Source organism: Lissotriton vulgaris, unplaced genomic scaffold, assembly GCF_964263255.1.
Source record: "Lissotriton vulgaris unplaced genomic scaffold, aLisVul1.2 SCAFFOLD_988, whole genome shotgun sequence".
Taxonomy (NCBI): Eukaryota; Metazoa; Chordata; class Amphibia; order Caudata; family Salamandridae; genus Lissotriton; species Lissotriton vulgaris.
In genome coordinates this window covers 115,263-127,588 of record NW_028251162.1, presented here as the reverse complement: position 1 = coordinate 127,588, position 12,326 = coordinate 115,263, and positions in this window count along the sequence as shown.

Genomic DNA, 12,326 nt, shown 5'->3' with positions numbered 1-12,326 from the left:
CCAGACTTGTGTCTGTGGTGGCAGCGTCCATTTTGTGAAGCTGAGGCTCTGTTTAACTTTAACCGGGGTTAAGGCTACACACATGTCGTGTCCCTCTAGAAGGGTGGAATGCTATCCCCGTCGCCAGAATTGGCGAGGGGATAGTATTCCAATTCGTATGACACCTTACTCGACATGTTTTGATAAAGCCAAACCAAAGATAGCATTTAACCGCGAGGATTATAATGCACTTAAGAGTATATGGTATGGCAATATCCCGGAACAGCTTAGGGAGTTGTTCCCGACAGCTGCAGACAGGCTCAGCTCATGCTAGAGCACCATCTCACATATTTCCAAGCACTCTGCCTCCAGGATTGATGAGGCCTTCCATAGGAGTGGCTGATAGGAACATATGTGTCCAGTTTAGGGTTAGGCACAGACATACTGTACCTAAGTAAGAGGTGGTTACACCGACTTACCCCAGCTGAGTGATCAGCCAGTTGTGTCAAATATGGAGGCCAGGCCAGGGGTGGCATAATACATGCTGCAGCCCCTGGTAGGCCTTGGATACACCTATGCCCTGGGCACCTAGGGTGCACTTATACAGGGGCTCATAAGGTGAACCAGTTCCAATTCGTAATGCACCTAGAGTGCATTGGCAGTAATTTAGAGAGAGAACAGCAGGCTGTGGGTCTGATTAGCAGGCCCACAGCCACATTAAGTCAGAAACCAGTGAAGCAAAAAGCAAAAATTTGGGGTGACCATAGGATAGCAGACCCTACTCTCCTACACCCCCCTTGTAGGGCCATTAATGGCCCAGGGACTACAACTTTCCCAGGGCCTGGCCAGAATTTGAAATGAATGGGGGCTTGTTCTGACCGACTTTTTTGGCCCTCCTTTGAGGGAGGATGATTGGAGGTGACTCTAGTCTATTATCATTCTAATGCAAGGGTTAGAACCATAAACAGGGCCTATCCATAGGGCACAGTAATGCACTTTCGTACCCTTTTCCTTAGATCAGGGCTTATAAGCTTATGTTAGGGGATAGATTCATTAGTATTAGTGATAATCCGTCCTTTTGCAAGAGTGTTAGTATACCTTCTATGGAGTTATGCTTATTTCGGGCCTTGTAGACCTCAAACGGGAGAGACTCCATCTTGCTTTCTGTCCGGCAGCTTGAGATGCTTCTAGGTCAAGTGTAATGTTTTAGTTTCGAAGTGTTGTTCGCTTGGAGAGAACCGGCTCAGGCTGGTCCTTATCGAAAGACTGTATGTTTCTCCACTCTGAAGACACAACATCAGGCCGGCCGGCTGGGAACGTGTCCTTGGTACGGGGAGGTACAAGAATTTGGTGGGCGGCAGGTTACTGGCCGTAACTTTCCATGAAAGGACAAGCTTCCATATTAGCGAAAGCATGAGGCAGTGAGTTAGTCAGTCTGTAGGCGGCAGCTAGCCGTTAGCATCAATGCCATTAATTATTTCCAGGCAGACAGTCGCCATTCTGAAGTCCGAGAAAGATCAAGAAGCTGATACTCTCTTAGAAAGATTGAAGTTATTTTAGTTGGAGCAGCTGGCGAGCTTTGACCTATACGATTAGAGCATTTCGAATGAAGCAGTTAGTCAGAAGAGCGAATAACAGAGTGGCTGAAACTATATTATAAGATCAAAGCCGAGAAGTGGAGATGGTCCGTGATTGAGAGGAGAGAGGAGTACTGCAGAACAGCCAGAGAGAAAGCAGCTAATAAAAGGAAGGTTCCAGTGACTTGGAGGGAAGCAGAGAAGACAGAGCACAGCGGTGCAGACGTGTACTATGTGACTGCTGTAGTGTGACTATAAGACGAGCCAAGGCACAGACGAGAAGGGAACCTAGATGACTGCTGAACCCCGACTTCACGTTAATAAGGTGATATCTGTCTATATTCTATAGTGTGCACATTCTAACCTTTCACTTTCCTTTGCAGGATATATGTTATAGTGTAGTATTGTGTTTTTATGATCATTGTAATAAAGTACCCCAGTTCTTAGTGAACCAGCATGTGCCTCGTATTCTTGTTCAATCAGGGTAACCTGTTCTTCTAGTCAGGCATTGTTTTCATGAATGGATGTAATTCCCGGTCAGGTAAGAAGTGACTGAGCAATGAGGGAGAGAGGGACCCCTCGATGTGAAGAATAGATTGCACATCCTCTAATTTGGTAAGTTGTGGTATAATTCCTAATATTGTAGTATCATATCCCGATTAGCCAATGAGAGATTCCTTCCAAAGGTATTCATAGGAAAGTGATCGTCGTTGGTAAGCGGCGTTAATGAGAACACCAGGCGGGAAACTGGTGCGTAGATCCGCCGGATTGCGGATCGGGCTTTGAGTGAGAGAACACTAGGGAGGGCACTAGTGCGTAGGTCCGCCGGATATGGATCGGGCTGTGAGGGAGAGAACCCTAGGGAGGAGACTAGTGCGTAGGCACGCAGGATTGCGACTTGCCGAGCGAGCACTGACTGTGGTCAGTGTGTAATGGTAACTAATCAGAACGGCCCAAGTGTAGACTAGTCTCGGCCTAAGTCGCCGCGAGACTAACTGGTATGAGTGGGATATTGTAGAAGACCTATGCTCCGACAGCACTTCATGTTTAATGAGTATTTTAATTGTTGTAAAATAGAATTGTATTTATTATGTATAGAGTAGGGTAAAATGCTTTTATGACAATGCTGTCGAATAAAGCTTTGAAACTTGACTTGAGAAGACCTATGCATGTATATTGCTGATTCCCCATCCTTAGGTACAAGGCATATACATATCTATTGTAAATACGTTCTAAGGAGGGAGGTGATTACGTTCCGGCAGGGTTGGAAGTGCTCTGAGGAGCTGATCCTATCTGGTCCGAGAATCCGGCCGTTACATCTGGCGTCACGAACTGTTTACGAAGCCTGTGTGCGCTGTATTATTTTTATCTTGTTGGTTTGCGCTCGGCTCGTACGTGGTTTCTTTTGTATATTTCTTGTTAATAGTTGTGTATATCTTTTTTGTGTGTCAAAATGTTTTCGCGGAAATCGAAATCTACTTTTAAATTGCCTATTGCAATTCCCGGCTGGGAATCAACGCCTTACGAGGCCTTGGCCCGTGAGTGGGCCGATTCTACTGGTTTGAGTGACAACTGGACTTCTTGTTTAGAGCAGGCGGAGCCGGCTGATGTGGTTTCTTGCTGACAGAAGGCACCAGTAGTGAAGGGTGATGAGCTTCCTATTTTGGGGCGCAGAGGTTGGATTGTTTTGACTGCATACAGAATTCTTCATGAGAAATTTGTGAAATTACAGCTACAATTTGTGGATATGGAGGAAAAGTTTGTTGAGGTGCAGAATGCGCATACTCTTTTGCGATGTCAGAATAAATTGCTTGCCGACAAACTTGAGACTTATCAAACTATTGCCGAAAGGGCTGCTGTTCGCATCGCGAAATATAAGTATAGACACCGTCGCGGTCGTGTTTGTAAACGGAAAGTGCGTCTGGTCGTGGCAAAAGCCGGACTGGATTGGAACCCCAATGAGTGGGATGGTAATATCTGGGATTCGAATGATTCTGGCTCCTCGGCTGAGGAGTCTGATAAGCGTGAGTCTTCCCGCTCCGGACGTGATTGTAAATCTGCTTCTTGTGACAAAGATGATGATTCTAGCGGCCGTGGTCGCTCTTCACATTCTAATGACGTTTCTTATCCTGATTGTTCCTCTAAATCTATGGATCGGGCTTCTTCGGATGCTCATCCGGAGGTTTCTGCGCATCCGGTTTTTCGACGCAAGTTACAACAAGCTCCTGGTAATCCTAATGGTATTGTTTTGGATAGTTTGGAAGATTTTACTCAACAAGAGGTTAGTGACATTTTACAACGATTTCGACAACGGCCTGGTGAGGCTTTGCTTACGTGGATGGTGCGTCTTTATGAATTGAGCGCTGCGGGTATCATGTTAGATGCTGGAGATACCTTGAAGTTTTGCTCTTTGAGCTCCGATTCTACTGTACAAGATCATTTTCGGAATTTTAATGGTGCTGGCCAAATTAGTCTACTCCAGTTAGCGACTGATGGCTGTAACCATAAATATCCTACTGAATCTGACTGGCCTGTCAATGACAAGCCGTGGTACACTTTGTGCGATGCGGCGCAGCGATTGAAAGAGGAGGTGATGAAAACTGCGATTTTTCTCAGTACTGCTGACAGGTTGTTGGATGGTTTATTGACATCTTCTGTGCGGAATCGCATTATCCGTTCTTCCCCTGTTGCTTATAAGCAGGCTATGATGACTTTGTTGATCAATCAAACTGGTAACGCTTTATCTATGGTGCTTGAATCTGTTCATCAGCTTGGTGAGTTGGGTGACTGGTTTAAACCTGAGAGACAGTCCAGACCGGAGGGTCGTACTGCTGGAGATTATAAATTCTCTAGACGTGATATGTTTCTTGCGCTGTTGGATGACGGTGTAAAAAAGGAGGACATTTATGGTGAGCCTACTAATCGCTTATGGGACATGTTTCGCAAGCGTGGTTTGGATCGCAAGGAGGGTGCCCGGCGTGTGCGTAAGAATGATTGTGATCGTGGTTGTTCTGATGACAGTGGTGACGACAGGCGTCGTGTGGATTCTGATCGTTGTGGTGTGCGGCGATATGAGCGTGATGTGTCCCCTCGTCGTGAGAAGGAGAGGGGGCGAGAGGGGGAAAGAGAAAGGGGGAGAGATGATCGTGTCTACAACAGATATAGAGATGAAAGGGATCAGTCCCCTGAGTTGAGGAGAAGGGAGGATCGACACAGGCTTTCCGATCGTAACTCACAGTACTATGCAGATGACAAGAATCCATTTTGTAATGGAGATGGATATGAACAGGATGTTTTGATACCAAAAAAACATGAGAGCATTTACCCTGATTTGTCCTGGTTGACAGAACGCAGTAAGAATGACTAGGAAATAGGTCAAGCTCCAGTACGCAGGTGGGCTCACAAAGATAATAGACCCTATGTAGATATTGAAATTTTTTGGAAACATCATACTATCCAAAGGGCCCGAGCATTGGTAGATACAGGAGCGGAGGCCACTCTTATGCACGGTAAATCAAAGAAATTCAAAGGCCAATTTTTCACAATCACTGGTTTAGGTGGAAAGGAAACTCCCGCAGTGCAAACTACACTTGAAATGAGAATAGGCAGAATTCCCCGAAAAGAATATTCTGTATTAGTTGTACCACTCTTGGAGTACATAATTAGAATTGACATTTTAAAAGGAATGACTTTGCATTTAGATGACGGCTGTTATCAATTTGGAATTCAACATTATATTTCGTCCAGACCCGTACGGGTTGGTCGTTTACGAATGCCCCCCATAAGAATCCCTCAGGCTGCAAAAGTTGTTTCTCAGAAGCAATATCGTATTCCAGGTGGCCATGAAAAAATTAGTGCCACTATTCAGGATTTGGTTGATGCAGGAGTTATATCTCCGGTTACTTCTGCTTGGAATAATCCCGTTTGGCCCGTGCGCAAAAGTGATAATTCTTGGCGCATGACTGTTGATTATCGCGAGCTGAATAAAAATACATCCCCTTTGACTGTTGCAGTACCGGAAATTATTACTTTAATTGAAAGAATACAAAAGCATCCAGGTACATGGTATGCATCCATTGATATTGCTAATGCTTTCTTTTCAATTCCGAATGCCCCCGAGTGTCAGGAACAATTCAGTTTTACATGGAATGGACGTCAAATGACGTTTAGAAGTCTTCCCCAAGGCTATGTACATAGTCCTACGATCTGTCACCGGCTGGTGGCGGAACATTTGTCTGAAATGATTGTACACCCACAAATTCAGGTATGTCATTATATTGATGACATTTTGATTCAAGGTGAGACACAAGATCAAGTTCAGACCCAATTAGACCAAACCCTTGAGTGCTTACATGAGAAAGGTTGGGAAATTAATCCCGATAAGTTACAAGGTCCATTCCAGAGTGTAAAGTTTTTAGGCATCAATTGGCATGAGGGTCACAGAGAGGTGATCCCACAGGTTAAGCAAAAAGTTTTAGATTTTGCAGTCCCAAGAAAACGGAAAGAAGCCCAAAGCTTCATTGGCTTGTTCGGCTTTTGGCGTCGGCATATTCCACATTTGAGTCAGATATTGGCCCCTTTACATCGAGTTACTCGTAAAAAGAATGTGTTTGAATGGGGTGAACCGCAGCAAAATGCGTTTAATTTAGCGAAAGAAGCGATTCAGTATGCTTTGGATCTGTGGCCTGTGTGCGAGGGTGATGTGGATTTAAATGTGTCCGTGCAAGGTCTTTATGCAAATTGGAGTCTGTGGCAGAAACAAGACAGACAAAAAGTACCATTAGGTTTTTGGACCAAAAAGTTACCTGAGGCTGGTGAGCGTTATACACCTTTTGAGAAACAGTTGCTTGCAGGCTATTGGGCTCTGGTGGATACCGAGCAATTGACTTTGGGTCATGATGTGATTTTGAGACCTGAAATTCCTATTATGCAGTGGGTTTTGAGTTCGCCAAAAACTCATCGAATTGGACATGCTCAAGAAGCGAGTGTGATTAAGTGGAAATGGTACATTCAAGACAGGGCACGTGTGGGTCCGAAAGGTGTGGCAGCATTACATGAGCAAGTGGCGCAGGCGCCATCGATTGAAACTGGAAGTGATTGCTCCGTACCTGTAGTACAGGAATCTCCTGTTAAATGGGGTAAGCCATTTGATGATTTGTCCGTGGAGGACAGAAAACATGTGTGGTTTACGGATGGTTCAGCGAGGTTCATAGGAGAGAAACGGTATTGGAAGGCAGTGTCCTATAATCCGATCACACAGAAATTGTTGAGTACAACTGGTGAGGGAAAGAGCAGTCAATTTGCTGAATTATATGCAGTTTACCAAGTTTTGAAACAGGAGTTACCTGGCACATGTCATATTTTTACTGATTCCTGGTCCACTGCTAATGGACTGGCGGTCTGGTTACCAACTTGGCACTCTCATAATTGGGAAGTGCATTCAAAAGAACTGTGGGGAAAAGAATTATGGCAAGAAATTTGGGAAATGCTCCCACAGAGTACTGTGACAATCTTTCATGTGGATGCTCATACACCAATAGACTCCCTTGACAAATTCTTTCATAACCTTGCAGATGAGAAATCTAAAATTGCTGAGGCAGTGGTGGACATGCAGGATTCTGATTTGGCGGGATTGGCGAAATGGGCCCACCAGAAAGCAGGACATTTTGGAGAGAGAGCCACTAGCAGGTGGGCCACCGATCGAGGAATTTATATTCCTTTAAATTACATTAAAGATACCATTTTGCATTGTCCCCTCTGTCAACATTCTAGACAACGAAAAGTACCACAAATTGTTAAAGGTCATTTACATCAAGGAAAATTGCCCGCTTAAATTTGGCAAATTGATTATATTGGTCCACTCCCTATGAGCAAAAATTGCCAATATGTTTGTACAATTGTCGACACCTACAGTGGCCTGTTAGTGGCCTTTCCTTGTAAACAAGCTACTCAAGTGAATACCATTAAAACATTGGAAATAATTATATTGTATTATGGCGTTCCATTTCAAATTCAATCTGACAATGCATCCCACTTTCGTGGAAGATTGGTACAGGAATTTTGTGTGGAAAATAATATTGAATGGGTGTTTCATATACCATATTATCCACAGGAATCAGGCCTTATTGAAAGAATGAATGGTTTGCTTAAAGAACAATTGCGAAAATTGACTGACAATAAATATAAGAATTGGAGAGATTATTTGTTCCAAGCACTGTTAATCTTGAACAATCGTCCCTTTTTGAATGCTGAATCTCCTTTAATGCATTTGTTTCCCCCAAATGTTGATGCAAAACCCAATTCCATTGGCGACACTGTAATGTACTGGGAAATTTCCCCCGGAGCCCTGGCTCCATGCAGAGCAACCCCAGGTTCCGCAGGCTTGGACCTGCATGCCATGAATGACACTGTGATTAAAAGTAAGGATCGAGTCATTATTGAAACCGGTGTTGGTGTCTGTATACCAGCTGGAAATTTTGGACTGATTGCCCCTAGATCGGGCTTGGCCTTAAAAGGCGTTCAATTCTCGGAGGAGTCATTGACAGAGATTATCAGGGAGAGATTAAGGTTCTCCTGCTGAACAGCAGTGAGGTTGATTTATCGATTCAAAAGACTGACCGAGTTGCCCAATTGCTAATTATGCCTGTTTTCAGTGGTGAGATTCAGAAAGGCACTGCCCCAACGTTGCTAACTGTGCGAGGCCAGAAAGGCTTTGACTCTACAGATAACCCTGGAGCGAGAATATGGGTGCAATCGCCTAAAAATCCCCCTGAACAAGCTGAAATCATTGCAACCGGTCATGACAACACCATTTTGGTAATGAGACCAGGGAAAGATAGCTGGGAAGCTGTCCCGGCTGACAAATGTTATTTACGAGAATGAATAATGCCTGTATTTGATTTTCTTTCAGATCATTCTCTGGACTGCTGCTGCAGGATGTGCCGGCGTTGGACTCCTTTTGGTCTGCTACGTCGGGAGAGGAGGGAACCCACAGACTTTGGTTGATTCGAGAACCCGAGTACCGCGTTCCTTCGCTGTGTTGGATTCATCATCGAACTTCTGGCCAACTTTAGCTAAACGAGTTACCAATTCTCCGCATTTTTGCTTGACACCGATGCGTTCAGTGACTGATATTCTAGCGACCTGTTTGGTTGCTGTCCCTGCCTCGATGGAGACTCTGAAGCATATTTTTAATATATCAAATGTCTGACCCAATGTAATTCTAGGCGATTTTGCAGCTCACGAGTACTGTCCCTTATGTACTATCCTTTCAGATTTAATGCCCCCAATTAATTCCCAGATCACTACCTATAATATCACACAGGGTGACCTGTGCTTTTTCTTGACTTGTGATCCCAATGCAATTACTGAATGTGTAAAGCTGAGGCTCAAAGCAGCTACCTCTTTTTCGGCTCATGAACGAACTTTGTGCTCCCGAAGACCCCCAAAGTCATGTACTTCCGTTAAAAATAATATGACTTGTAAAAGTATAGTAGTTGCTCCTAGCCATTATCGTACAATGTTGTTACCTTCTGGTTGGTTGTTTTCCTGTGGCAACACCTCTTGGCCCTATATTCCTGCAAATATTTCCGGAGGCCCATGTGCCATCACTAGACTGAGTTTATTAATGTTTTCTTCACATCCTAATACCTATTCCCGTATAGTTCGTGATGCTATGATGTTACATGAGGACTGTGATTCTTCCCTACATCTCTATTCCACATCTGAATACCTTAGTTTAGCTATTTCCATTATTGGTGTCCCAGCATTGGCTGTTTATAACGCCAAATCTATCGGGAAAATGGCCTGTTGGATGGTCAAATCAATTAATCAAACTTCTACAATTTTATCGGATATGTTATTAGAGGCCCAGGGTGAACGCCGAGCTATCTTGCAAAATCATGCGGCCATTGATTACCTTTTGCTAAAACATGACATGATTGTTCTGATTTTGAAGGTCTTTGTTGTTTCAACTTGTCTGACCATACTAAATCCATTCAGGCTCATATTGACAAACTTCATGACTTGACTCAGGAGGTTAGAAAACACATTGACCAGGGTTGGTTTGACTGGCTCTTCAATTGGTTACCTGACTTACATTCCCTACGACAGATATTAGGGGGTATTGTGATTTCTATTAGTATTTTAGTGGCTATTTGCTGCTTTATTCAGTGCATCCCTTCCCTACTCCAATACTGTAGATTCGGCACGAGGAGTAGATCAGTTAGTTTTGTTTCCTATTATTCTTCCACAGATGTTAGTTCCGTATAACGAATGATTAATAGACTAAAGTCAAGGGTGAAGTGTTCTGACCGACTTTTTCGGCCCTCCTTTGAGGGAGGATGATTGGAGGTGACTCTAGTCTATTATCATTCTAGTGCAAGGGTTAGAACCATAAACAGGGCCTATCCATAGGGCACAGTAATGCACTTTCGTACCCTTTTCCTTAGATCAGGGCTTATAAGCTTATGTTAGGGGATAGATTCATTAGTATTAGTGATAATCCGTCCTTTTGCAAGAGTGTTAGTATACCTTCTATGGAGTTATGCTTATTTCGGGCCTTGTCGGCCTCAAACGGGAGAGACTCCATCTTGCTTTCTGCCCGGCAGCTTGAGATGCTTCTAGGTCAAGTGTAATGTTTTAGTTTCGAAGTGTTGTTCGCTTGGAGAGAACCGGTTCAGGCTGGCCCTTATCGAAAGACTGTATTTTTCTCCACTCCGAAGACACAACATCAGGCCGGCCGGCTGGGAACGTGTCCTTGGTACGGGGAGGTACAAGAATTTGGTGGGCGGCAGGTTACTGGCCGTAACTTTCCATGAAAGGACAAGCTTCCATATTAGCGAAAGCATGAGGCAGTGAGTTAGTCAGTCTGTAGGCGGCAGCTAGCCGTTAGCATCAATGCCATTAATTATTTCCAGGCAGACAGTCGCCATTTTGAAGTCCGAGAAAGATGAAGAAGCTGATACTCTCTTAGAAAGATTAAAGTTATTTTAGTTGGAGCAGCTGGCGACCTTTGACCTATACGATCAGAGCATTTCGAATGAAGCAGTTAGTCAGAAGAGCGAATACCAGAGTGGCTGAAACTATATTATAAGATCAAAGCCGAGAAGTGGAGATGGTCCGTGATTGAGAGGAGAGAGGAGTAATGCAGAACAGCCAGAGAGAAAGCAGCTAATAAAAGGAAGGTTCCAGCGACTTGGAGGGAAGCAGAGAAGACAGAGCATAGCGGTGCAGACGTGTACTCGTGACTGCTGAAGTGTGACTATAAGACGAGCCAAGGCACAGACGAGAAGGGAACCTAGATGACTGCTGAACCCCGACTTCACGTTACTAAGGTGAAATCTGTCTATATTCTATAGTGTGCACATTCTAACCTTTCACTTACCTTTGCAGGATATATGTTATAGTGTAGTATTGTGTTTTTATGATCATTGTAATAAAGTACCCCAGTTCTTAGTGAACCAGCATGTGCCTCGTATTCTTGTTCAATCAGGGTAACCTGTTCTTCTAGTCAGGCATTGTTTTCATGAACGGATGTAATTCCCGGTCAGGTAAGAAGTGACTGAGCAATGAGGGAGAGAGGGACCCCTCGATATGAAGAATAGATTGCACATCCTCTAATTTGGTAAGTTGTGGTACAATTCCTAATATTGTAGTATCATATCCCGAGTAGCCAATGAGAGATTCCTTCCAAAGGTATTCATAGGAAAGTGATCGTCATTGGTAAGCGGCATTAATGAGAACACCAGGCGGGAAACTGGTGCGTAGATCCGCCGGATTGCGGATCGGGCTGTGAGTGAGAGAACACTAGGGAGGACACTAGTGCGTAGGTCCGCCGGATTATGGATCGGGCTGTGAGGGAGAGAACACTAGGGAGGAGACTAGTGCGCAGGCACGCAGGATTGCCACTTGCCGAGCGAGCACTGACTGTGGTCAGTGTGTAATGGTAACTAATCAGAACTGCCCTAGTGTAGACTAGTCTGGGCCTAAGTCGCCGCAAGACTAACTGGTATGAGTGGGATATTGTAGAAGACCTATGCATGTATATTGCTGATTCCCCATCCTTAGGTACAAGGCATATACATATCTATTGTAAATACGTTCTAAGGAGGGAGGTGATTACGTTCCGGCTGGGTTGGAAGTGCTCTGAGGAGCTGATCCTATCTGGTCGGAGAATCCGGCCATTACAGGGCTGCACTGCCCTCTTTCAGGAAATTTTTGGCTCCCAAACCACCACCTCCCGGGGGCAGGCCCTGTAATAACAAAAGAGGAGGCTGCGTGGACTCCCATCCTGGAGCCAATAATGGTCCTGGGGTCTGCCACCCCCAGGGCTAGCTTCTTATGTCCCAGAATGCCCACCCCCGAGACATAGCTATTTGCTCCTGCCAAGCGAGAGCAAACAGTAAGTTCTCAGCTCAGCGGGCAGGAAAGCAGATGAAAAAATTGCTCCCACATGCAGGGAGCACTATATTTGGCTGTTCCCTGCATGTGAGATCAATGCAAGACCCCACTGGAGGCATGGAGGTGGAAGGGACCATGGGGGAATTGAGGGTCCCAATGTTGTCCCCAGCCTTGCCACACTGGTAGCCCTGGGTGGGCTCCATGCTACCCAGAATATAGAGGTGGGCCCTGGGGGATGGGATCCTCAGGTACAAAATTGGCCCAGAGAGAGGGGCTGTGTGCCCGCCTCTTTTATTTTTTTCCCGGGCCCGGGGACGGGGTCACCAGCGCTGAAACCCGCCTGTGAAGGCCTGACACTGCCCAGCTTCA